General features: G+C 37.9%; 1 long non-coding RNA gene across 1 annotated transcript in view; it reads right to left on the bottom strand.

The window, feature by feature from the left end:
* LOC139040282 (uncharacterized) overlaps positions 1-25,610 on the bottom strand; it is a 31,880-nt gene extending 6,270 nt beyond the window's left edge. The window contains exon 1 of the long non-coding RNA XR_011494465.1: positions 86-25,610. This is a non-coding gene — a long non-coding RNA (uncharacterized lncRNA). The remainder of the gene's footprint in view (positions 1-85) is intronic.
* Positions 25,611-27,549: the final 1,939 nt, after the last annotated feature.

The following is a 27,549-nucleotide window of genomic DNA, read 5'->3' as shown; positions in this document are numbered from 1 at the left end:
GCCTCCGTGCCGTGGGTGTGGCTGCGAGGCTGTGACAGGTGCGTGGCTGTGCTGGGGTGACGGGGATTTGGTGCATGTCCTTCACCTGTGCGGGTGTGATGGCTGTGGCTCTGTGGCGTCACTGTCTGGTGGCTCTGGGCTCCCTGGCGCTTCCTCCTCTTCTCTCCTCACAGCTACTTGGCTGCAAGAGGGAAGTAGGATATTGAGCCCTAAAGAAGATTTCCAGCCAGGGGGCACCGAGGTTAGTTTGGGAAAGCCTGGGGAGTTCTCTACTTGGGAGCTCTGAGGGGCGGCTACTGTCTCAGAGCCTCGGGGTTCCCAGAGCTCGGACCCCAGGAACGTGCTGTAGACCTATTCCCGTGGTCCAGGCTCTGTCCTCCTGCCATCTGTTTATGTGTATGAGCAGGGCGGGTGTGGACCTGGAGAGTGTCGTGTAAGGAAGTCTTCTGTGCCCCAAGAACAGCCTGGTGCCTCGTGACTTCCTCCTCAGTCCTGCCATCCCCAAAAGAAGAACCTTGATGAGGGGAAAGAATTGGTTTACACACAAAAGTCAACATTGAGGATAGTTTTTTTTTCATAAAATCATTGATTTTAACTTATTGATATAAGAAAAACTTAACAAAACTTTGCAATAATATCTGATTTTTAGTTGTCTTCCCAAAAACATTTCCAAATACTGATTGAAATAGAAGAAAATAAGGAATCATTTTATTTCCCCACGTCTTTCTTTGCTGCTTCAGGGCACTGAGAGTCTTACTGATGTTCTCACTTTATGAGACGCTTGATCACATCAGCTTCTTTGGGCAGGTTGTGATTCACAAATGTCTCTTTGATTCTGCTGCATTTCGGTGGGAGGGAAATTTCCTCCTCCTCTTTTCTAGAAGCTCTTGATTTATGAATTAAAAATGCATTCTCAAGCAAAAGTCCTGATTTTTTTTCCCTTTGTTTTGTGAGCATTATCAGAGCAGGGCTGATAAGCACAATTTTAATCTAAGAATAATTTTCTTTTATAATACCGAATTAGAGGACATGCAATGTTCTTCAGTAAAAATATCTAACATATTTATATAGGATTACAACATATTATTAAGTTTTTATGTAGATTATACTTCTCCAAGATATTCATGCTTAGTAGGTGATCTTCACACTCTTAGTTTTACTGATGAAAAAGTCAAGACATTAAAATGTCATGAACTCTAAGAGCAGTTACTTTTAGAAAATCTGAGAACAGAATCTATGTCTTAAGTTTCAACTGGATACCGTTCCCCAGTTATGGGTGCATATTTTACACTTGGACCAGTATCATCCTGATTAATAATGCTGTACCTGCCATCATGTAGCAGAACCAAATTAATTAACCTGTTCCCTGTTAGAATTTTGTGTTTCTGGTTTTTGGGTGTCAAAAACTAAGTATTGAACATACTCGTACATGCATTTCTTTATCTCAGTATTTTCTTAAGAAATGTCTAGAACTAGAATTTGGGGTAGAATAATCAGATTTTTAGTAAGTGCTTATGATATTCCAGACCATGCCATCTTAGTATTCGGGGTGATAAAAAGATTCAAATGACATAGTTGACACTTTTACGTTCCTTCTGGTAAGTAAAGTAAACCCTGAATAGGAATAGATGCATCGAAGGCCACTAGGGAGATTCAGATAATGTGACTTGGTGTTTTATAAGGCAGTGATGTCATTCTGACTGCAGTCACCACTGTCGGGTTGTGATTAAACTCTGATGACCTATGAGAGCACCGTGATGGTAAGGAATTTATGTTGTAAATTTTTACGTTACTTTTTAAGTTGAGATAGATTCATGATCATAAAATTCACTGTTTTCTTTTCTTTTTTTTGGTGAGGAAGATTGGCCCTGAGCGAACACCTGTTGCCAGTCTTCCTCTTTTTGCTTGAGGAAGAGTGGCCCTGAGAAAACATCTGTGCCCATCTTCCTCTATTGTGTATGTGGGATGCCACCACAGCATGACTTGTTGAGTGGCGTAGGACCATGCCTGGGATCCAAACCTGTGAACCTGGGCCAACAAAGCAAAGTGTGCTGAACTTGACCACTATGCCACTAGGCCAGCCCCAAAACTCACCTTGTAAAAATGTACTCAAAAGAAAACATTTTACTATAGTCACAAGGTTGTACAAATCAGTACCACTATCTAATTCCAAAACATTTTATCACCTTAGTAAGAAACCCTGTCCTTGTTAGCTGTCACTTCCTATCCCTGGTCCTCCCATACTCTGGAAACCACTAACCCGTCTTCTGTCTCCATGGATTTGCTGAGTCTTGAAATTCAGTCTACATGGAATCATGCAATATGTGTCCTTTTATGTCTAGCTCCTCTCACTTGGCATGAGGTTTTCAAAGTTCGTCCATGTGGTAGATAAGCACATCATTCTTTTACTTTATTTTGGAAAGTATACATGGCATTACATTTGCCATTTTAACCACTTTTCAGTGTATAGTTCTGTGACAGTAAAAGACCTTAGATATGTTGTCAAACTTAATGTATAAAATCATAATCACCTAAACATGATTAATTCTATTATAACCATAAGTTAGAGTGCTATGCAGCCATTCAAAATATTTGTCAAAATAAGGAAACTATGTATGATAGAATTTAACAAAGATTTTGAGTATTTAAGATATTCTTTTGTTTCTTTTTAAATCCTGTTTTTCTGTTATGACAAACTCTAAGTTTCAATTGGAGAATTTTATCCTTTTACATTTAATGTAATAATTGACAGTTAGATTTAGGTCATCCATTTTACTGTATGTTTTCTTTTTTTCCATTTGGCTTTTGTTCCCCTTTCTCTTTTTTTCTTCTTTGGGGTTAATAATATTTATTTAAAATTCCATTTTAACTTGCTTTTTCTATATGTGCCTATTTTTAGTGGTCACTGTCTGTATTTAAATATATATATGTATATATATGTATTTATATATACATATATATATATAATTATTTTATTGGGTCATATTGGCTTTCAACCTTGTATACATTTCAAGTGTCTATCATTATATTTTAGTTTCTCTTTAGACTGCATTGTGTTCATCACCAATAATTCAGTTTTTATCCGTCACCATACATATGTGGCTTTACCATTTCATCCTCCCTCATCCCTTTTTCTTCTGGTAACCACTAATCTAGTCTCATCTATGTGTTTGCTTATATTCCACATAGGAGTGAAATCATACAGTATTTCTTTCTCTGTCTGACTTGTTTTGCTCAAGATCCATCCATGGTGTCTCACATGGGATGAGTTTGTCTGTTTTTATGGGTGAGTACTATTCCATTGTGTATATATACGACACCTTCTTATCCATTTGTCCCTTGATGGGCACCTAGGTTGCTTCCATATCTTGCCTATTGTGAATAATGCTGTGGTGAGCATACGGGTGCATATATCTTTTGGAATTAGTGATTTCATGTTCTTTTGATAAATACCCAGTAGCAGAATGGCTGGATCATACAGTATTTCTGTTTTTAAGTTTTTGAGAAATTTCCATACTGTTTTCCATAGTGGCTGCACCGGTTTGCATTCCCACCACCAGTTTAAGAGCATTCCCTTTACTCCACATCCCCTCCAACATTTGTTATTTTTTGTCTTGGTAATTATAGCCATTTGACTGGTGTGAGGTGATACCTCATTGTCATTTTGATTTGCATTTCCCTGACGATTAGTGATGTCCAACATCTTTTTGTGTGCCTATTGGCCATCTGGATATCTTCTTTGAAAAATGTCTGTTCGTATCCTATGTCCATTTTTTTGATTGGATTATTCTTTTTTTTGTTATTGAGTTGTATGAGCTCTTTATATATTTTGGAAAGTAACGCCTTGTCAGATGTATGATTTGCAAATATTTTCTTCCCATTGGTACGTTGTCTTTTCATTTTGATGATGGTTTCCTTTGCCTTGCAGAAGCTCTTTAGTCTGATGTAGTCCTATTTCTTTATTTTGTCTTTTGATTCCCTTGCCTGTGGAGACATGGTATTCAGAAAGATACTACTAAGACCTACGTCAATCTGTACTGCCTATATGTTCTTCTAAGAGTTTTATGGTTTCAGGTCTTACATTCAAGTCTTTAATCAATTTAGAGTTAATTTTTGAGTATCACGTGAGACAATGGTCTACATTCATTCTTTTGCATGTGGCTGTCCAATCTTCCCAACACTATTAATTGAAGAGACTTTCCTTTCTTCATTGTGTGTTCTTGCCTTCTTTGTTGAAGATTAGCTGTCCCTTGATGTGTGGTTTTACTTCTGGGCTTTCAATTCTGTTCCATTGATCTGTATATCTGGGTTTTTTATGCCAGTACCATGCTGTTTTGACTACTACAGCTTTGTAGTATATTTTGAGTTCAGGGAGCATGATACATCCAAGTGTTTTTTTCTCCCCCCTCAGAATTGCTTTGGCTATTCAGTGTCATTTGTTTTTCCATATAAATTTTAAGATTCTTTTCTCTCTTTTCATGAAGAATGTCATTGGTATTCCATTCGTGTTTGCATTAATTCTGTAGATTGATCTGTAGATCAGTCTGTAGATTGATTTAGGTAATATGGACATTTTAACTGTGTTTATTCTTCCAATACATGGGAATGGCATATCTTTCCATGTCTTTGTCTTCTTTGAGTTATTTCATTAATGTCATAGTTTTTGGAGTATATGGCATTCACCTCCTTGGTTAAATTTATTCCAGGTATTTTATTCTTTTTTGTTGCAATTGTAAATGGGATTATAGTCTTGACTTCTCTTTCTGCTGATCCATTATTAGTGTATAGGAATGCAAGTGATTTTGTGTGTGTGAGGAAGACTGGCCTTGAGATAACGTATTTTGCCAAGCTTCCTCTTTTATTTTCTCCCCAAAGCCCCAGTACATAGTTTGTATATCCTAGTTGTAAATCATTCTAGTTCTTCTATTTGGGATGCCACCACAGCATGGCCTGATGAGCGGTGTGTAGGTCCATGCCCGGAATCCAAACTAGCAAACTGCAGGCCCCCATTACGGAGTGAAATGCAAATGATTTTTGAATGTTGATTTTGTACCCTGCAGCTTTACTGTATTTGTTGATTATTTCTAATAGTTTTTTGTTGGATTCTTTACAGTTTTCTGTATATAGAATCATGTCAACCACAAATAGTGACAGTTTTAATTCTTCCTTTCCTTTTTGGATACCTATTATTTCTTTTACTTGCCTTACTTGTTTGGCTAAAATTTCCAGTACTATGTTGAAGAAGAGTGGCAAGAGTGGGCACCCTTGTCTTGTTCCTGTTCTCAGAGGAATGGCTTTCACTTTTTGACCATTGCGTATGATGTTGGCGGTGGGTTGGTGCTATATGGCCTTTGTAATGTTGAGGTACTTTCCCTCTATACCCATTTTATTGAGAGTTTTTATCATAAATGGATATTGGAAATTGTCAGATGTTTTCTCTCCATCTATTGAGATGATCATGTGATTTTCATTCTTCATTTTGTTAATGTGGTACATCACATTGATGGATATGCTAATGTTGAACCATTTCAGCACCGCTACAGTAAATCCCACCTGATCGTGGTCTATGATCCAATTAATGTATTGTTGTATTCAATTTCCTAATATTTTGTTGAGTACTTTTGCGTCTGTGTTCATCACTGATATTGGCCTGTAATTTTCCTTTTTTGTGTCATCCTTGTCTGGTTTTCATATCAGGATAATGTTTGCCTCAGAAAATGAATTCAGAAGTGTCGCATCCTCCCAATTTTTCAGAATAGTTTGAAAAGCATAGGAATTAAATCTTCTCTGAATGTTTGGTAGAATTCACCAGAGAAGCTGTATGGTCCTGGACTTTTTCTTTGGGAGGCTTTTGATAACAGTTTCAATCTCTGCTTGTGATTGGTGTATTCAGATTCTTTATTTCTTCGTGATTCAGTTTTCGGAGGTCATATGGTTCTAAGAATTTATCCATTTCTTCCAGGCTATTCAGTCTGTTGACATATAGTGTTTCATAGTATTCTTCTGTAATCCAATGTGTTTCTGCAGTGTCCATTGTAGTTACTGCTCTATAATTTCTGATTGTATTTATTCGAGTCTTCTCTCTTTTTTTCTGAATCTGGCTGAGATATTGTCAATTTTGTTTATCTTCTCAGAGAACCGCTTCTTAGTTTCATTGATCCTTTCTATTGTTTTTCTACTTCCTGTTTCATTTATTTCTGCTCTGATTTCATTATTTCCTTCCTTCTCCTGACGTTGGGCTTTGTTTGTTCTTTTTCTAGGTCTTCCAGGTATAGAGAAGCTGGTTTATCTGAGACCCCACTGGCTTTCTGTTGGCTCCCATAGGCTTGGATGCTGCTGCCCCATGCATGACCGGTGATGCTTGTCCTGGGCTGTCTGAAGGTGCTCGTTGCACTGCTGCCAGGGGTGCTGGGTTCATAGGTGTCACTATCCCTGCCAGGGACCTGGAGAACTATATGTATCTCCAGCTGAGCTGGTGTTGGGGGGTGCCACCAGTGGGGGCTAGGTCACCAGATCTGCTGTGTTTCCTGAAGCCTCTGGTCACAGGTTCCACCTGCCAGTGCTGGGGCAAAGGGGCTATTTCTTCTGCCCCCACCCAGTTTGCTCACAGTTGTGTGGGCCAGGCCACCTCCACTGTGCCAGCAGTCACACAGGCCAGGCTGCCACCATCCATGCTCCACTGGCAGTCAGGTGAGCTGGGCTGTCCTCACCACTTGTGCAAGCCACTGTGTGAGGATCCACAACCTGGATTGCTGCCACTCAGGGAGGGTGGTGGGGGCTTCCCCCCTAGTTCCACTGCTTACTGGGGGTTGAGTCCACCCACATTCAGATGTATAGACGCATGGATCTCTTAGGCATCCTCTACTGCTGTATAGGAAATCCTATGTTGGTCAGTGCATGTCCATTTGGCTGTAACTTAGAGGGGAGTGACAAGGGGGAAAATTCCACCATGAGGCTGATGTCACTCATGTTGTCTCACCTTTTCTGAACTTTCCAAAAAACCAGTTTAAAAAAAATTATTGCGGTCTAACTAGTTTATAACATTGTGAAATTTCAGTTGTACATCAGTATTTATCAAACACCATATCGATGTGCCACCGCACCCCTTGTACCCACTCTCCTGCTGCCACAGTAACCACTAAATTGTTCTCTTTGTCCATAAGTTTGTTTATATTCCACATATGAGTGAAATCATATGTTCTTTTCTCTCTCTGTGTGGCTTATTTCTCTCAACATGATGCCCTCAAGTTCCACCAATGTGGTTGTGAATGGGACGATTATGTGCTTTTTATGGTGGAGTAGTATTCCATTGTATATATATACTACATCATCTTTATCCAATCATCAGTCGTTGGGCACTTGGGTTGCTTCCACATCTTGGCTATTGTGAATAATGCTGCAATGAACATAGAGGTGCATACGTCTCTTAGTGTTGATTTCAAGATCTTTGGATAAATACCCAGTAGTGGGATAGCCTGGTCATATGGTAATTCTATTTTTAACTTTTTGAGAAATCTCCATACTGTTTTCCAAAGTGGCTGCACAAGTTTGCGTTCCCACCAGCAGTAGATGAGGGTTCCCTTTTCTCCACAACCTTTCCAACATTTGTTATTTTTTTGTCTTGGTCATTGTAACTGTTCTAACAGGCATAAGATGATATCTAACTGTAGCATTGATTTGTATCTCCTTGATGATTAATGATGTTTAGCACCTTGTCATCTGCCTATTGACCATCTGTATATCTTCTTTGGAAAAATGTCTCTTCATATCCTCTGCCCACTTATTGATTGGGTCATTTATTCTTTCATAGTTCAGTTGTGTGAGCTCTTTATATATTGCAGAGATTAATCCCTTATCGTATATATGATTTGCAAATATTTTCTCTCAGTTCCCGGGTTGTTTTCTCATTTAGATCTTGGTTTCTTTTGCCTTCCAGAAGCTCTTTAGTCTGATGAAGTCCCACTTGTTTATTGTTTCTATGTTTGTGAAGATCCTTTTAAGGCTGATGACAAAGAGTGTACTGCCTATATTTGCTTCCATAAGTTTTATAGTTTCTGGTCTTACATTCAAGTCTTTGATCCATTCTGGGTCTATTTTTGTCTATGGAGAAAGATAATGGTCTACTTTCATATTTTAGACGTGGCTCTTTAGTTTTCTCAGCACCACTTATTGAAGAGGCTTTCCTTACTCCATTCTATGTTCTTGGTTCCTTTATTTTTTATTTACTTATTTGTTTTTGAGGAAAATTAGCCCTGAGCTAACATCTGCTGCCAATTCTCCTCTTTTTGCTGAGGAAGACTGGCCCTGACCTAACGTCTGTGCCCATCCTCCTCTACTTTATATGTGGGATGCCTACCACAGCATGGCTTGCCAAGTGGTGCCATGTGCACACCCAGGATCCAAACTGGCCAACCCCGGGCCACCAAAGAGGAACGTGCAAACTTAACCACGGCACCACCAGGCCAGCCCCTCTTGCTTCCTTTATTGAAGATTTGCTGTCCATGTATGTGTGGTTTTATTTCAGGGCTTTCAGTTCTGTTTCACTGACCTGTGTGCCTGTTTTTGTACTGGTACCATGCTGTTCTGATTACTACGGTTTTGTAATATGTTCTGAAATCCGGGACTTCAATGCCATCAGTTTTCTTCTTGTTTCTCAGGACTGCTTTGGCTATTCTGGTTTTTTTGTTGCCCCATACGAATTTTAAGATTCTTTGTTCTATTTCTGTGAAGATTGTCATTGGGATTCTGATTGTGATTGCATTGAACCTGTGGATTGCTTTAGGTAGTATGGCCATTTTAACTATGTTTATTTTTCCAATCCGTGTACATGGACTGTCTTTCCATTTCTTTGTCATTATCGATTTCTTTCAGTAATGTCCTATAGTTTTCCTTGTATAGGTTTTACACATCTTTGGTTAAGTTTATTCCTAGATATTTTAATCTTTTTGTTGAAATTGTAAATTGGGTTGTATTCTTGAGTTCTTGCTCTATTAGTTCATTATTAGAGTATAGAAATGCCACTGATTTTTGTACATTGACTTTGTATGCTACAACTTTGCTGTAGTTGTTGATTATTTCTAAGAGTTTTCCGATGGATTCTTTAGAGTTTTCTAAACATTTTATATATAGAAATGATGTCGACTGCAAAGAGTGAAAGTTTCACTTCTTCAGTGCCTATTTGGATTCTTTTTATTTCTTTTTCCTGCCTAATTGCTCTGACCAAAACCTCTGTACTATGTTGAATAAGAGTGGAGAGAGTGGGCATCCTTGTCTTGTTCCTGTTATCAGTGGGATGGCTTTCAGTTTCCCCCATTGAGTATGATGTTGGCTGTGGGTTTGTCATATATGACCTTTACTATGTTGGGATATTTTCCTTCTATACCCATTTGATTGAGAATTTTTATCATGAATGGATGCTGGATCTTGTCAAATGCTTTCTCTGCTTCTATAGAGATGATCATGTGGTTTTTGTTCCTCCTTTTGTGTTTATATGGTGTATCACATTTACTGATTTGTGGGTGTTGAAACATTCCTGTGTCCCTGGTATGAATCCCACTTGATCATGGTGTATGATCTTCTTAATGTATTACTGTATTCAGTTTGCCAATATTTTGGTGAGGATTTTTGCATCTATGTTCATCAGCGATATTGACCTGTAATTTTCCTTCTTTGTATTGTTCTTGTCTGGTGGTGGGATCAGGGTGATGTTGGCCTCATAGAATGTGTTAGGGGTACTTCCATCTTCCTCAACTTTTTGGAATAGTTTGAGAAGAATAGGTAATAAATTGTCTTTGAATGTTTGGCAGGATTCTCCTGAGAAGCCATCGGGTCCTGGATTTTTATTTTTGGAGAGGTTTTTGATTACTGTTTCACTCTTTTTACTTGTGATTGCTCTATTCAGATTCTCTGTTTATTCTTGATTCAGTTTTGGGAGGTTGTAAGAGTCTAAGAATTTACCCATTTCTTCTAGATTGTCCAATGTGTTAGCATATAGTTTTTCATAGTATTCTCGTAATCTTTTGTATTTCTGTGCTATCCATGGAAATTTCTGCTCTTTCATTTCTAATTTTATTTATTTGAGACTTCTTTCTTTTTTTCTTAGTCTCACTAAGGGTTTGTCAATTTTCTTCATCCTCTCAAAGAACCAGCTCCTTGTTTCATTGATCCTTTTCACAGTGTTTTTTGTTTCTATTTCATTTATTTCTGCACTTAATTTTTATAATTTCCCTGCTTCTCCTGAGTTTGGGCTTTGTTTCTTCTTCTTTTTCTAATTCTGTTAGGTGTAGATTAAGATAGTTTATTTGAGCTTTTTCTTGTTTGTTAACGTGGTGCTGTATTGCTATAAATTTCCCTCTTAGGACTGCTTTTACTGCACCTCATAAGAGTCAACATGCTGTTTGCATTCATGTTTGCCTCCAAATATCTTTTGATTTCTTCATTTTTCTGACGACCCTGTGGTTGTTCAGTAGCATGTTGTCTAGTCGCCACATTTTTGGTTCCTCTCCCAGCTTTTTTCTTGTAGTTGATTTTTAGTTTCATGGCATTATGGTCATAAAAGATAGTAGATATGATTTCAATCTACCTAAATTTATTAAGGTTTGCCTTGTTTCCCAATATTTGCTCTATCCCTGAGAATGTTCTATGTGTTCTTGAGAAGAATGTGTATTCTGCTGTTTTGGGATGGAAGGCTCTATATATGTCTACTACATTCATCTCATCTAGTTTTTCATTTAAGTCCAGTATCTGTTTGTTGGCTTTTTCTCTGGATGATCTATCCATTGATGTAAGTGGAGTGTTGAGGTCCCCTACTATTATTGTGTTGTTGGTAATATCTCCTTTTAGCTTTGTTAATAGTCGCTTTATGTGCTCCTGTGTTGGGTGTAGACATGTTTATAAGTGTTATGTCTTCTTGGTGGTGAGTCCCTTTTATTATTATACACTGCCCCTTTGTCTCTCTTTATCAGTTTTATCTTGAAGTCTACTTTGTCTGATATAAGTATGGCATCACCTGCTTTCTTTGGTTTGCCATCGACTTGAAGTATTGTCTTCTATCTCTTCACTCTGAGCCTATGTTTGTCTCTAGAGCTGAGATATGTTTCCTGGAGGCAGCATATTGTTGGGTTTTGTTCTTTAATCCATCTTGTCACTCTGTGTCTTTTGATTGGAGAATTCAATCCATTTACATTTGGAGAGATTATTGATATACAGGGCTTAACACTACCATCTTCTCACACATTTCCTGGTTCTTCTGCATTTCCTTTGTTTCCTTCCTGTGTATTTTGGACTACCAATTTGATTAGGTAGTTTTCTCTGTTGGTTTTCTTCTTTTCCTCCTCGTTTATTGTAAAGATGTCTGTTCTGATTATTTGTTATTGGTTACCCTTACGTTCATATAAACAATCTCATAGTTGAGATAGTCCATTTTCTGACAGCCTCCTACTTCCTTAGACTATACTGATTCCATCCCTTTACTATTTCCCTTCTAAGTTATTTTGTCATATCATTTTCCAACTTGTGTTGTGAGTCTATGGATAAAAAGATGAGGTCATTTTTGTTTTGGTATTTTCTGTTTATCTTATCCTTGACGTTAGAATTGTTTACTAACCTGATCTGATAGAGATATGCCACTTCTTGATTATTGCCTACCTATTCATCTCCTTGCTCAGGGCTTTGTAGCGCCTTTCCTATTTCTTTTTTCAGATATGAGGGCCTTCTTGAGGATTTCTTGTAGGGGGGCACTTGTGGGAATGAACTCCCTTAGCTTTTGTTTATCTGGGAAAGTTTTTATTTCTCTGTCATATCTGAAGGAGATTTTCATTGGATAGAGTATTCTTGGCTGAAAGTTTTGTCATTCAGGATTTTGAATAGATCATTCCACTCTCTCCTAGACTGTCAGGTTTCTGCGGAGAAATCCACTGAAAGCCTCATGTGGTTCCTTTGCAAGTTATTTTCTTCTGCCCTGCTGCCTTAGTATATTTTCTTTTCTTCTTTTTTTTTTTTTTTTGAGGAAGACTAGCCCTGAGCTAACTACTGCCAATCCTCCTCTTTTTGCTGAGGAAGACTTGCCCTGAGCTAACATCCGTGCCCATCTTCCTCTACTTTATATGTGGGACGCCTGCCACAGCATGGCTTGCCAAGTGGTGCCAGATCCACACCTTGAATCCGAACCAGCGAAACCTGGGCCACCAAAGTGGAACGTGCGAACTTAACCACTGCACCACCGGGCCAGCCCTGGTTGTCTTTTCATTTTGATCCTTGTTCCCTTTTCCTTCCAGAAGCTCTTTAGTCTGACGAAGTCCCAGTTATTTCTTTTTTTCCCTTGCCTGAAGAGACATGGTATTCAAAAAGATCTTTGTAAGACCCATGTCAAAGAGTCTACTGCCTATATTTTCTTCTAACAGTTTTATAGTTTCATGTCTTACCTTCAAGTAGTTGATCCATTTTGAGTTAATTTTTGTTTATGGTGAAAGATAATGGTCTACTTTCATTCTTTTGCATGTGGTTGTCCAGTTTTCCCAATGTCATTTATTGAAGAGTCTTTCCTTTCTACATTGTATGTTCTTAGCCCCCTTGTCAAAGATTAGCTGTCTGTAGATGTGTGGTTTTATTTCTGGGCTTTCTCTTCTGTTCCACTGATCTGTGTGCCTGTTTTCTTACCAGTACCATGCTGTTTTGATTACTATATCTTTGTAATATATTTTGAAGTCAGGGATTGTGATGCCTCCAGCTTTGTTTTTTTTTCTCAGAATTGCTTTAGCTATTTGGGTTCTTTTGTTCCCCCATATGAATTTTAGGATTCTTTGTTCTATTTCCATGAAGAATGTCATTGGGATTCTGATTGGGATTGCATTGAATCTGTAGCTCACTCTAGGTAGTATGGACATTTTAACTATGTTTATCCTTCCAATCCAAGTTCATGGAATTTCTTTCCATTTCTTTATGTCATCATCAATTTCTTCCAGTAATGTCATATAGTTTTCATTGTATAGGTGTTTTACCTCCTTGATTAAATTTACTCCTAGATATTTTATTCATTTTGTTGCAGTTGTAAATGGGATTGTATTCTTGAATTCTCTTAGTTCATTATTAGAGTATAGAAATGCAACTGATCTTTCTAAGTTTGTTTTGTACCCTGCATCTTTGCTGTAATTTTTGATTATTTCTAATAGACTTCCAATTCTGCTCTATTCTTGATCATTTCCTTCCTTCTGCTTGCTTTTGGTTTTGTTTGCTCCTCTTTTCTACCTTCTTAAGGTGAACAATTAGGTATTTATTTAAAATAATTTTTTCTAATATAGGTGTTAAAGCTATAAATTTTCCTCTGCATCCTCGTTTACTTCTTATCAGTTGTGAGATGTTGTTTTTGTTTCATTCATTCAAATTATTTTTAGTTTCCATTGTGATTTCTTCTTTGACATGTGGGCGGTTTAGAAGCATGTAGTTTAATTTCCAAACTTTGAGATTTTCCCACATTTCTTTCTGTTGCTTTTTAATTCAATTATGTTGTGATAGGAGAACTTTACATTATTTCAGTTCTTTTAAATATATTGAGTCATTTTATAGCCTAGCATATGGTCTCTGCCTCTATTCTACACGTGTGACGTCATTCAAATTGGCAGATAAGATTGTTCATATTCATTTTTTAATCTAGTTTTTCTCTCCATCATTGGGAATGCTGTGTGACAGTTAAAAAATTATTGACTCAGGTATAATATCATTCATTCTGGCTGCTCTGTAAATACATCTGTGCTCTTTAATCACACACCTATCCTTGGATTATTTTATGGCAGAGTATCTGCTTGGCTCCTGCGTCACTCAGAGCTTCTCCAGTGCCTGATGCCAGCAGCTCTCAGTAATCAGCAGTTTCCATGTGTGTCCTCCATTGCACAGTTTCGCACTTAAGTATCTCTGGTGAGATTCCCCACGGACAGCTTTACGCAGCACACTAGGGGGTGGGCTTCTTGAAGATCCATTACCATGGCTTACTCGCAGAGTCCTTTCAGTAAGTAAAGGCCTTGCCCTCTCCCACAAGGTCTGGATTTCAGTCCTGTCAAGTGGATCTCCCATGGGCTCTCAATCTCAGCCCTGTTTGGTGTTCCTTATATCTCTAGTCTTACATTCTGTAGCATTCTGTTTACTTACTTGCTAATCTCTCATTATTCTAATCCCCTTATGTTAGTCATTTATATTAACAGTTTCCTGTTCAAATTACTGTGAGGTTTCTCTTCCTTCATTGGACGCAGACTGAGAATGGCATATTAAAGACCCCAGCTATTGTTGACAATTTGTTTATATCTTAATTCTGCCAGACTTGCTTCATATATTTTGTTGTTCAGCTCTCAAATATGTTTATGTTTATAAGTGTTAAATAATTATGTAAGTTGCCAGTTTCCTCCTTATAAAATATTCCTTTTTGTCTCTAGTGGCATTTTTTGCGTCAAACAGTATTTTGCCTGATATTGATATAGCCACTCCAGCTATTTTGTTACTATTTGCATGGTGTACTTTCCTATAATTTTACTTTGAACCTATTTGTCTATTTGAATTTAAAGTTTGTCTCTTGTAAACAGCATACAGTTGTATATTGTTTTGTTTTGGACAATCTTTGCTCCCCATCCCCCCCGCCCCAGGACGATTGGCCCTGAGCTAACATCTGTTGCCAATCTTCCTCTTTTTGCTTGAAGAAGATTGTTGCTGAGCTAACATCTGTGCCAATCTTGCTCTGCTTTAGTGGGATGCCGCTGCAGTGTGGCCTGATGAGAGCTGATAGATCCCACCTGAGATCAGAACCTGCAAACCTTGGGTGACCGAAGCAGAGCACATGAACTTAACCACTGTGCCACAGAGTTGGCCCCAACCATCTCAGCTTTCAATTGGAGTACTTCATACATTTCAAATTTAATTCAACTATCGATATTGTTAACTTTTTATCTCCCATTCTGCTGTTTCCTATGTCTTATGTGCTTTTGTGCCTTTTTTACTGCTTTTTCATATCAAATATATTTTTTTCTAGAGAAACATTTTACTGGTTCTCTTAATAGCCTGAATTATTTTCTTAGTAGTTACTCAAGGGAAGACAATATACATCTTAACATAATACTATTCAGATTAATATTTACTTCCAGTAAGGTTTAGAAACTGTTTCGATATAGCTCCATTCCTCCCTGTCTTTGTGCAATTTTCATATACTACATATTTATATAGGTCCAACATTACAGTTTTTTCATTGTTTTGTGCAATCATCTTTACAATCAGTTAAAAAAAAGAGAAAGATGCATTTTCAATGTCATCTGGCCTGCACTGTTTCTGAAGAGAGGTCAGCTGTCAGTTGCTTGTGGTTTCCTTGTACGTAATGAGCCCTCTTTCTCTTGCTTCTTGCAAGATTTTCTACTTGTCTTTGGCATTCAGTAGCTTGACTATGATGTGTTTATATGTGAATTTCCTTTTGTTTATCCTACTTGAAGTTTGTTGACCTTCTTGGATTTGTAGATTGGTTTCTCCTCATTTGGGGAAATGTTGGGCCATTATTTCTTCAAAGAACTTTTCTGTCCTTTTCTCTACTCTCCTTCAAAGTAACTACTATACTCCTGGAACTTCTGTCATGTGTATGCTTGCTATGCTTGATTGTTTTCCCAGCAGGTTGTGACATTCTGTTAATTTTTATTCCTTTTATCTTTGTTTCTTCAGACTGGATAATCTCCATTGACCTATGAGCAGGTTCACAAAATCTTCCTTCTAACAACTCAATTTGCTGTTGAGCTTGTCTGTGTAACTTTTCATTTCAGATATTCAACACTTTATGTCTTGAATTTCTATTATCTTCTTTTTAAAAAGTAATCTCTCTTTATTGATTCTCTATTTGATGAGCCATTGTACACATTATTTTAGTTCATCAAATATGGTTTCATTTAGATCTTTGAATATATTTATAATAGCTCCTTTTAAGTATTTTTTTCCTGAGTCCAATATCTTCACCTCCCCCAGAAACAGTTTCTGTTCACTTTTCCCCATGTATGGTTCACACTTTCCCATTTCTTTGCAGTTCCCATTTTTTATTGTTGACACCTGGATATTTTAGATAATATATTGTACCAACTCTGGATTTAGATCTACTACTCCCCCAGGAATTGATATTGTTGCTTTTGTGTACTGACTTGACTAATTCTGGAATCTGTCTCCTTTGCAACGTGGAGATGCTGATGTCTCTGACCAGTTTATTGTTATTTTTTAAATTCTTTTTTTCCTTTAAGCCTGGCTTCACAGAGTCACTTCTGGGTCAGCATATCTTAGTGGTCAGCCAATGAATGCTCAGATGTTGTCCATAAGCCCCTTGATTAGGTGAGCCTTCTACCCCTTGGCAATGGCTCTGAGTGTTGGTTGGGAAACACATTAAAATCCCAGGCTTTTACCAGACAGAGAAAGACAAACACCATATGATTTCACTCATAAGTGGAAGATAAACTAACACACAAACAGTTTAGTGTTACCAGAGGCGAAGGGTGTTGGGGGGTAGGGACAAGGCGTGAAGGGGCACATTTATATAGTGACTGACAAACAATAATGTACAACTGACATTTCACGGTGATATAAATTATTATGACCTCAATAAAATAGAAAAAAACCCCAAATCCTTGGCTTTTTACTTTCTGCAGGGCCTTCTCCTGTCACCTCTTTGCATACTCAAGGCCTCGTATTCAGCCAGAGATGGACAGATGGCTAGGGTTCTCACAACTTTTATGCGTAAACCAACCTTCCGGACCCCCACCAGTATGTCAAATCTTATTAAGAACTTCTCTGGCTTTCTCATTTCCAGAATTGCCTTGATTAACCTCTGGTTAGTCTCATGATATTGCACCCTCAGACCGTCTGTGTTAGCTATCCATCCCCAGTTGTTTGCACTGAGGTTCATATTCCTTTTGCACAACACCTCCAGGCATGGGGTTTTTCCATACTCCATTCCAACTCATGTCAGTATCCCAGAGCTCAAAGCTGCTGGTTTTCATAGCTTGTTCAGCTCTGGTAAAACAAAGCCAGAGGGAGATGGGAGCATCCGTAGGCTAAAACTCTGGACACTCCCAATGTCCCTTCCTGGAGTTCAGTAGTTTTGCTTGAATAAATGCGTCTTGATTCATTTATGTGTTTGCTCAATTTCCATAGAGTGAAAGTAATTGTTTTAATAATGTTATGCAGTTTCATCATTGCTTTTTGGGGAAAATTGCCAAGCTCCTCATTACACCATTCTGAGGGTCCCACTCAGTTATCTTTTTACTAATTTAAAAAATAAGAAAGAAATATACTTACACACATTTTTATCATGTCTTGTGTAGATCTAAGTTTTCATCTGATTTTATTTTCTATCTGTCTGGAGGACTTTAACATTTTTATAGTGCAGGTATGCTGTTAAATCAATTCTTTCATTTCTTATGTCTGTGAGAAAATTGGACATACACAAATTTTTACTTTTTTACGAAAATATTTTACTTTGCATAGAATTCAAGGAAATATTTTTCTTTTCAGCACTGCATGAGGATTTTGCTCAATTGCCTTCTACCTTTGTTTTCCCAAAGGAAATCTGATTTTATTCTTGTTTTCTTTACATAATGAGTCTCCTTTCTCTGCTGACTTCCTCTTTACTTCATCACTGTTTTAAAATCATGGGTTATGATCAGCCTTGGTTTATATTTCTACATTCCTATGATTACAGTTCACTGAGTTTTAATTTTAGGTCTATAATTTTCATCAATTTTGGAAAATTGTTTACCATATTCTTCAAATAATTTTTCAGTCCCCTCCTCTTTCTTCATTCTTTGGGAGCTTTAATGATAATATTAGGTCACTGAAAGTTGTCTCACAGCTCACTGATAAGTTTACAGTCTTTTCATTCTGTTTCTTTTTGATTAGTATACCTTCAACCTCAATAGTCTTTTCTCTGCAGTACCTAATCAGTTGTTAATTTCCCCAATGTATTTTACATTTCAGGCATTGTAGTTTTCATTTCCATATGTTTAATTTGGGTTTTTAAAAATCTCCCATGACTCTCTTAACATGCTCATATTTTGCTCTATCTTTGTCACCATATGAAACATAGGTATAACTATTTTAATAACCTGTCTACTAATTCTATATCTGAGTCAGTTTTAAATATTGATTTTTCTCCTGATCATGTATCACATTTTCCTGCTTCTTTGCAGGTGATATAACTTGGAAAGTGTTTGATCCTTTCAAGGTGCATTTTTAAGCTTTGTTAGGCAAGACCAGAGTAGCTTATAAAAGGTTAAGGGCTTTTTTATGTCATAGGTCTAATTTTTCCTCTCTATTAAGCCAGTCTCCTTTTGCATACTTTACCCAATATTCCATATATTATGGAGTTTTTCCACTGTGGCTATTGGTTCATTACTTTTGGAGAAATACTAGGGTTCACCTTGACTGTTTATGCAGTCAGGGATCTTAGTCTTGAGCAGTTGACTAATGTCTGAACACTGTCATTTCACACATATTTTTTATATTTTTAAATTGTTTGAGGTGAAAGAGTGCCTGCTATCCTTGTTACTCCATCATGGGGGAGGAAGGGTCTGAAACTATAACTTAACCCATCTCAATCACGTGTTTGTAAGAAGGAAATAAAGGAGAGATATTTAGGGGCCTCCATCGCAAGGTCACCAAGACCTAGGCCCTGACTGAGAAATATTTGATTGATAAGCTAGATCCAAAACATTCACTTTTTGTGATTACACTTTGTGTGTGTGTGCGAGGCAAAAACATGGAAACTGCAGGAATTATCTAAAATCGTCCAGTTATCATAATCATAGGGGAAATATGGTAAGAAATGAGAATATGAGTATGTATAAACATAAAAATGGTAATAACAAAATGTAAGTCAACTTTTTTCCAATTTACTATTTTTAAACAATATTTTTGCGTATTGTTTCTACTAGACAAGAATTAAGATGCTTTCAAATATCTGACAAAGATTTATTTTAACCATATGCTTTACAGTACTCAATTAATTTTGCAAATGATTAAATGTGTGGCAGTATTTAATTAGTTAAATCCATAAAATTCTCTTTATTTATGTCAAATGTAGGTATTCAGAATATTCCTATCTGATAGAAAGTTTTATGATGATAGAAAACTTCTTTATCTGTAAAGTCCAATACACGTGGCTAGTGAACACTTGGTTATGGCTAGTACCCGTGAAGGATTCAATTTTTAATTTTATTTAATTTTAATCAATTAAATTTAAATAGCCACAAGTAGCTAGTGGCTATTGTATCTGACAGTGCAAATCTAGAGGGATGTTGATAGTTTAATGAAATGACAATTATTTGACAATTATAACTTTAGACATGGTACATTAAACAAATAAAACTATTAGTGGATATTTCTCACCCTGCTTTAAAACCTTCACACATTAAAGAATCTGCACTATTGTTAAGTTTGCTGGTAAGTATTGAAACACGGCTAAGCAGCCACATGGCATTTTATACTCTTGTAGAATGGCCCTGAGCTCCAGCATACTATTGGCCAAGAACACATGATACCTGATTTTCACTGAGGGGCTCATTTAGAGATGCTCCCTTTATGTGGGACTCAGCAGTACTACCAGGATGAGAAGTGCTGAAAGGAATTGGGCTGGGGCAGGTACCCAGGTAATCTGTTGGCTTCAAACAAAGTATAAATGGAAACACTAGTCTGTCAGATGAATTTGGGAAAGTGGTTAACACTCTAATATTAAAATCACAAGAAAGGAAATGAAATGAAAAAAACAGCCCTATGGGTTAGCAATCAAGTTGTATGTATATATATATTTTTATTTTTTTGGTGAGGAAGATTGGCCCTGAGCTATCATCTGTTGCCAATCTTCCTCTTTCTGCTTGAGGAAGTTTGTCGCTGAGCGAATACCTGTGCCAATCTTCCTCTATTTTGTATGTGGGATGCTCACCACAGCATGCTGTGATGAGCAGTGTATAGGTCCATACCCAGGATCTGAACCTGCGAATTCTGGGCCACAAAAGTGGAGCATGCGAGCTTAACCACCAGGCCTGCACCTCTAACTTTTAATGAACATGTAATGGCGATAACAAAAATTTAAGACTATTAAATTCTTAATTTTGAGTATTAATGTATGAAATCAATATTAATACCAATTTGGAATATTTGTACAAAACTTCTGAATAAAATATTCACAAGAAAAACTGAGCAGTTTTTCAAGAGAATAATATGCCATGGCCAAGCATGTTATATTCTGCCTCAAGTGTTATATGCGGTTTTATTCATTGTTATATGTGGTTTTATTGCACTGTCCTCCTCAGCTGTCTGGCTATTCGGTGTCTGGTTATTAAGGAATTCTTAATCCCCTAAATATGCCAGCTACCTTGTCACTAACGTATATTTAGGAAGACCAAAGCTGCTCTCTACTTTGTGTCCACTTGGTGAGTGAAAGCCAAGGGGGAGGGAAGAAGCCCAGGGCAGAGCACCTCGAGCACCACCGCAGTGCATCCCCCTGAGTGACACTCATTCTGGTAGTTCCTCTAGAGCCGTTAACTGAGGATCAGCAGTTTTTTTCATAAAGGGCCAGATAATAAATATTTTTGTAGTTACTCAGCTCTGCTGTTGTAGCTGGAAAGCCGCCATTGACAACATATAAACGAATGGGTGTGGCTGTATTCCAATCAAATTATGTTACCACTTGGTTTAAATTAATAGATAAAAAGAAGCTCTGAGAGATCTCCTTAGTTTGTGTCTGCCAGGTGTAAGAATTTTGGAGGGGAAGAATGAATTTTTAAAATTTCTTTAAAAAAGGACTAAATGCATAAAGCAAAAATAATAATGATGCATTGTATGATGTACATTATAGGCAGAAGTGAGCTGTATGATAAAAATAATCCAGAGGATAGGCAGGTGAAAGGTAAATATACTGTTGAACATTACCTTATATGCTAGGCAGTATAACAGTATTTGAGGATGGACTGGGGTAAATACTGGAAACCATAGAATAATCTCAAAAAATAAAATAAAGGGGTATATCTGATAAGTCGAAGTGGAAATACAAAAGAAAAAATTCAATTTAAGACAAGGCAAGAAAGTGGGAAAAGGAAACAAGCAGCGGATAGGCAGACAGGAAAAAAGGCACCAGTGGTACAGAGAGACACAAATACATAGATATGTGGTTATTGGACCAGCATTAGAATGAGCTATGAACTTGATAGCATTGCAGATTCATGGGCTCCACCGAACATACTGGTGATGGGTCCAGAAAAGTATGGCTTAACAAGCTCTCCGGCTGACTCTTCTACAAGTTAAAGTTTTAGAACTGCTGATATAGATAATTACATCAATTGTAAATTGTCTAATGATTACATTTAGAGATTGTCAGACTGGGTTTAAGAAAGAAAGGACAATACTACACATTTTAATATATATACACATTTACACAATATATACATTTTAAAGAAAAATAGGTCAAAAGTAAAAGGATAGACAGAGAATATCATGGAAACACTAATCCAAAGAAAGCTGTAGTGGCTGTGATAATACCAGACAAAGGAGACTTCAGAACAAGGAATATTACCAGAGTCAGAAAGCCATTTCATAATGAAAAAGTATCCAATTCCTCAAGCCCACATTCACAAGTGTGAATGTACATAATAATAGCTTCAAAACATAGGAAACAAACAGAAGTGAAAAGTAATAGGAAAAAAATAAAATGGTAAAGATGCTTCAACACACTTCTCTCAGTAAATAGATAGCAAATCAGTAATAGCAAAGAAGAAAACCCTACCAAACAAATAGACTTAATTATCAATTATAGAAAACTCCACCCAACAACAGAACACCTGTTCTCTTAAGTGCATGAGGAATAGTCACCAGGTCAGACCATATGTTGGGAAACAAAACTCTAGTCTCATAAATTAGAAATATCCAATCACACAGAGTGTATTCTTAGACCAAAATGGAATTATTAAAATCAGTAACAGAAATATCTGGGAAATGTTTGGAAATTAGGCAATACATATTTATATAACCCATGAGTCCAAGAAGAAGTTTCAAATGGAACTTAAAATATGTTGACCTGAATAATAATGAAGATAGAACATGTCAAAATTTGTGACATTCAGGTTAAAAATGAGTTTAGAGGGAATGGCTAAAATTCAAAAGTCTGATAATAAGAAGGATGATAAAGATGTGGAGTCAATGGAGCAGTCATAAATTAATAGTGGGAATATAAAACAGTTTTAAAAATTGGAAAACAGCTTGTCAATTCCTCCTAAAGTCAAACATACAACTACCTTACTTCCTAACAATTTTACACCTAGGTATTTACCTAAGAGAAATAAAAACTTAGACCCATTCAGATACTCTCACAGAAATGTTTATAGCAGCTTTATTCATAATAGCCCCAAACTGGAACAACTCAAATGTCTGTTGACAGGAGAAAGGATAAATGAATTATAATATATCCATATAATGGAATACTACTCAGCTATATATTGGATTGAACTGATACATGAAACAACATGGATGAATCTCAAAGTAATTATGCTGAGTGGAAGAAACAAGACAAAAAAGAAAACATACTGTTTGATTACATTTATGTACATTTCTAGAAATTGCAAACTAATTTATGGTCACAGAAAGCAGATCAGTGGTTGTCTGGAGGCAGAGGGGGAGGAGGCTGGGAGGTGGGAGGGATTACAAAGGCTTTGGGAGTGATGGATTTGTTCATGATCTTGACTGTAGTCATGGTTTCATGGATGTATACACATTTCAAAATGAATCCATTTGTAACTATATGTGGCGATGGATATTTATTAGACTTAGTGTGATCAGTTCTCAATATATACAAATATTGAATCATTATGTTGTACACCTGAAACTGATATAATGTTATAGGTCTATTATATCAAAATTTTAAATAAATGAATCCAAGTGTATACTTTAAATATGTGCTGTGTTCTATATCAATACAGATGTTATTATAAACATGGTATTATAGTTTTATATAAAGATAGATGCAATATATATGGCAGCTGCAATATAGAAGATGGGGCTATAAATTGCAAGGTTCTTACACTTGACGAGTTAGAGCAGAGTTCAATATTAACTCTAAGTAGATTCTGAATAGTTAAGAATATATATTATAATACAGACCGTGACCACTAAAAATGATCACAAAGTATAGCAAAGAAGCAAATTAACATGGAATTTTAAATAAATACTTAATTAACCCAAGAAGACAAAACAGAGAAACATGGGAACAAAAGCCAGATGGAAAAGACAGAAAATAATAAAATGGATGATCTTAATCTAACTGTATCAATAATTACATTAAATGTAAATGGGCTAAACACTCCAAATGAAATAAAGACATTGTCACAAGGGATAGAAAAATAAGAGGGTTTGATAAACTAAGGGATGTCTTCAATCCTGAAGTTCTTTATGTTAAATCCTATGCCACATAGTTTTCTTATTTTAACAAATATTTTGAATGGCTGCATAGCACTCAAACTTACAGTTATAATAGATTTAATCATCTCCAGATGACTAGGTTTCTGTACACTAGGTTGGACAACATATCTAAGGTCTTTTCTGTTCTTCATCTCTGATAACTTAAACAGCTTATGTTTTTATTCTCTTTTATGGCCATTAACAATCCCTCACTGAACACTTTTGTGGTTCCTGATTTAGAGAATACTCGATGTATGATGATGCAGAGTTATACTAAGGTCATTCAATTTCAGCACCTCCTAGTCAGCAATAAAATATTCATTGTACTCATCATTCAGAAATTCCTTACCAAGAACCATGATCCATACATTACAATCACTAATTCATATTGCTATTCAATTCCAAAAACCTCACAGAGCATTGGATCTCAGCCTCCAGAGACCGTTCATTGCTGGGCTTTATCACATTTATCCAGAAAACTCATGTCTGTGAGAATGTCAGTCTTTCCCTGCTTGGCCAAATGGGATCTCCATCTCTCATGCAACTACAGTCCTGACACGGGAAGCTCAAATCATTTCTTTACAGGACTTAATTTCTTCCTTCCTCCATTATAGCTCTTAATATTACTAAGTTGAGCACATAGGAGAGAATAATCTGGTCAGTGAATACGTAAACACTGGCTAGAAGAGACTGGGCTAGAAGAGATATGAGTATCTTCAATACGCAGTTTTTGACAGCCAAAACTAGAAACACAAAAATCTAAGAGGGAACAGGTTAATTAATTTGGTCCTGCTATGTGATGGCATGTACAGGATTATTAATCAGGATGATACTGGTCCCAGTGTAAAGTACGCACTCATAACTGGGGAAAGGTATCCAGTTGAAACTTAAGACATAGATTCTGTTCTCAGATTTTCTAAATGTAACTGCTCTTAGAGTTCATGACATATTAGTGTCTTGGGGTTTTCATCAGTAGAGGCAAGAGTATGAAGATCACTTCTTAAGCATGAACATCTTAGAGAAATATCATCTACATAAAAACTTAATAATATGTTGTAATCCTGTATAAATATGTTAGCTATTTTTATTGAAGAACATTGCATGTCCCCTAACTGGGTATTATAAAAGAAACAATTTGCCTTTTTAGGATAAAATTGTGCTTATCAGCCCTGCTCTGATAATGCTCACAAAAAAAAAGGGGGGGGGGAAATCAGGACTTTTACTTGAGAATGCATTTTTAATTTATAAATCAAGAGCTTCTAGGAAAGAGGAAATTTCCCTCCCACCGAAACGGAGCAGAAACAAAGAGACATTTGTGAATTATAACCTGCCCAAAAAATCCGATGTGATCGAGCATCTCATACAGTGAGAACATTAGTAAGACTGACAGTGCCCTTAAGCAGCAACAAAAGGCATGTGGGTAAATAAAATGATTCCTTATTTTCTTCTATTTCAATTAGTATTTGGACATGTTTTTGGGAAGACAACTAAAAATCAGATGTTAATGCAAAGTTTTGTTAAACTTTTCTTCTATCAATAATTTAAAATCAATGATTTTATGAAAGAAAATCAACCATCCTCAATGTTGACTTTTGTGTGTAAACCAATTCTTTCTCCTCATCAAGGTTCTTCTTTTGGGGATGGCAGGACTGAGGAGGAAGTCAGGAGGCACCAGGCTTTTCTTGGGGCACAGAAGACTTCCTTACACGACACTCTCCAGGTCCACACCCGCCCTGCTCATACACATAAACAGATGGCAGGAGGACAGAGCCTGGACCACGGGAATAGGTCTACAGCACGTTCCTGGGGTCCGAGCTCTGGGAACCCCGAGGCTCTGAGACAGTAGCCGCCCCTCAGAGCTCCCAAGTAGAGAACTCCCCAGGCTTTCCCAAACTAACCTCGGTGCCCCCTGGCTGGAAATCTTCTTTAGGGCTCAATGTCCTACTTCCCTCTTGCAGCCAAGTAGCTGTGAGGAGAGAAGAGGAGGAAGCGCCAGGGAGCCCAGAGCCACCAGACAGTGACGCCACAGAGCCACAGCCATCACACCCGCACAGGTGAAGGACATGCACCAAATCCCCGTCACCCCAGCACAGCCACGCACCTGTCACAGCCTCGCAGCCACACCCACGGCACGGAGGCGCATCCCACCGCTCACTCGCGTCTCTCACACACACCCCGCCACACGCTGCCCGTCTGTCCCCACAGACACACACACACACCGTCCTCCGCCGTTCAGGCCCGAGAGTCCCGTGAGGACTGGCGTCCCTACTACCGGCCTCCACGCTGTGAGCGCTTCCGCCGCCACCCCTCCTGGTTCACGTCGGGCTCCGAATTGACTCGCTTCACAGGATTCCCGCATCCTGTGCTAACACATCCACAAATGAGCTCAACTCACCCTGCAAAGAGGGAGAACCGCGCGAATACGGAATGGAAGCCGAAGATCTGGCGTGACCGCTGCCCTCTGGGAAGTGTCGCTCCAACCTGAACATCTCCGGGCGCCGCGGCTCGTCCGAATGGCCACCGAAGCGCGGAAGTTCCGCGAGAATGGCACCGCGAGAACCGCCTGGAGCCCGGCCCTGAGCGCAGGTGTCTCCACCAGGAGCGCGACGCGAGGGCGCGTGCGCGGGCACGGAGCCTGCGCGGAGGCCGCTGGTGCGCGTGCTCGGTCCAGAGGCGCCGCTGCGCCGGGGAGGCAGAGCAGCGTGGCCTGGCGCCGGCTCCGAGCGTCCGGCCTGTGCGCGCAGAGCTGCGCGGGAGGGTCGGCGGGGCGGCCCCGGGGCGAGAGCGCACGGCGGGTGTGAGCTCTGAGGGCGGGGCCCCGGGCGAGTCCCCTCAGGCGGCTGCAGCCTGGGGACAGCACGTGGGGCAAGTAACTCCTGATACCGCCTGGGATGAGCTGGTTTATTCAGTGTCTGTTAGCTGCGTTTAAAAGGTGTGAAGGAGTGAAGTAATGCATATTTACGTAATTCTCTAGGCTAAGCTATAATAGTAAAAATGGAATGAATAATTAAATGTAAAAGCGATCTGGAGATACATCTGCATATGTTTTTGTAATATTAAGTTAGGGACAGATTTTTCCAACCATAACTGAAGAGAGAAATGCTAAAGGAATACTGAGATTTGACTTGATAATTATGTGTAAACATCTGAATCATCTAAATGACAATCAATTAAATAAAAATTGATGCAAGACAAAAATTCAATAACTTACATATAATGAACAGACAGATAATCTCAAGGCACTGTGTTTTTGTCGCTCAAAATAATGGTCACTAGTCTAAGAGGAGAGTAGCAATAACTATAGAAATATAAATTATATATGCAAATTATCAGCATTACATGATGATAGTTGAAAATACAAATTACCATTAGTAATAAACATTATCATCAAATACATCAGAATCAGAATTACTTGACCTTTTAGGAATTGATCCTGCTCTCCATAATGAGTAACTAAGAAAATATGGGTCATTTTTTTCCCTTAACTCTGTTTATGCTCCTGAATCTCCTGATGCATTTTATTGCTCCATCTTTTGCATAATTATTTTTTGTAGCTTCTTTCTCTTCAGCTGAGATATCTCCTATATTCTCTTTACACTATTCCATAAATGATCCCAATTTCTTCCTAGGCATCATTGGTGAATTCCATGCTTGTGATGACAATGTAGTGATAAATTATCCATGTGGTTTTCCTCCAGTTTTGTCTATTCCTCAAGTGACTCTCCTGGATGTAGCAATAGGCCAGTATCGATGCATGACATTTTGGTCAGGTCAGGCAGTGAGAAGGAAAGAAAATCTAAACTCTCTCTTTGAGATTTTCAATGCAAGATCTGGGTGGAAGCTGACAAATAATTTGGAAGTACCCACGATTAGTCAGTATGAGGATTTTATGCTCCCTCAAGAGTAATTGAGGTGGGGGGTCGGGATGGGGGGTGAAAGGGATGAAGAGGGTTGAATAACAAACTTCCAGCTATAAATAAATGTCTTGGGGATGTAATGCACTTGTTGACTCTATTTATATTTATATTAACTATAGTTAATAACGCTATATTGTGTATTTGAAAGTGGCTGAGTAGATCCTAAAATTTCTCATCAGAAGAA

Source organism: Equus asinus, chromosome 15, assembly GCF_041296235.1.
Source record: "Equus asinus isolate D_3611 breed Donkey chromosome 15, EquAss-T2T_v2, whole genome shotgun sequence".
In the NCBI taxonomy this organism is placed as follows: Eukaryota; Metazoa; Chordata; class Mammalia; order Perissodactyla; family Equidae; genus Equus; species Equus asinus.
Note: the sequence above shows the minus strand (reverse complement) of the source record. Positions and strands in the feature narration are given on the sequence as shown.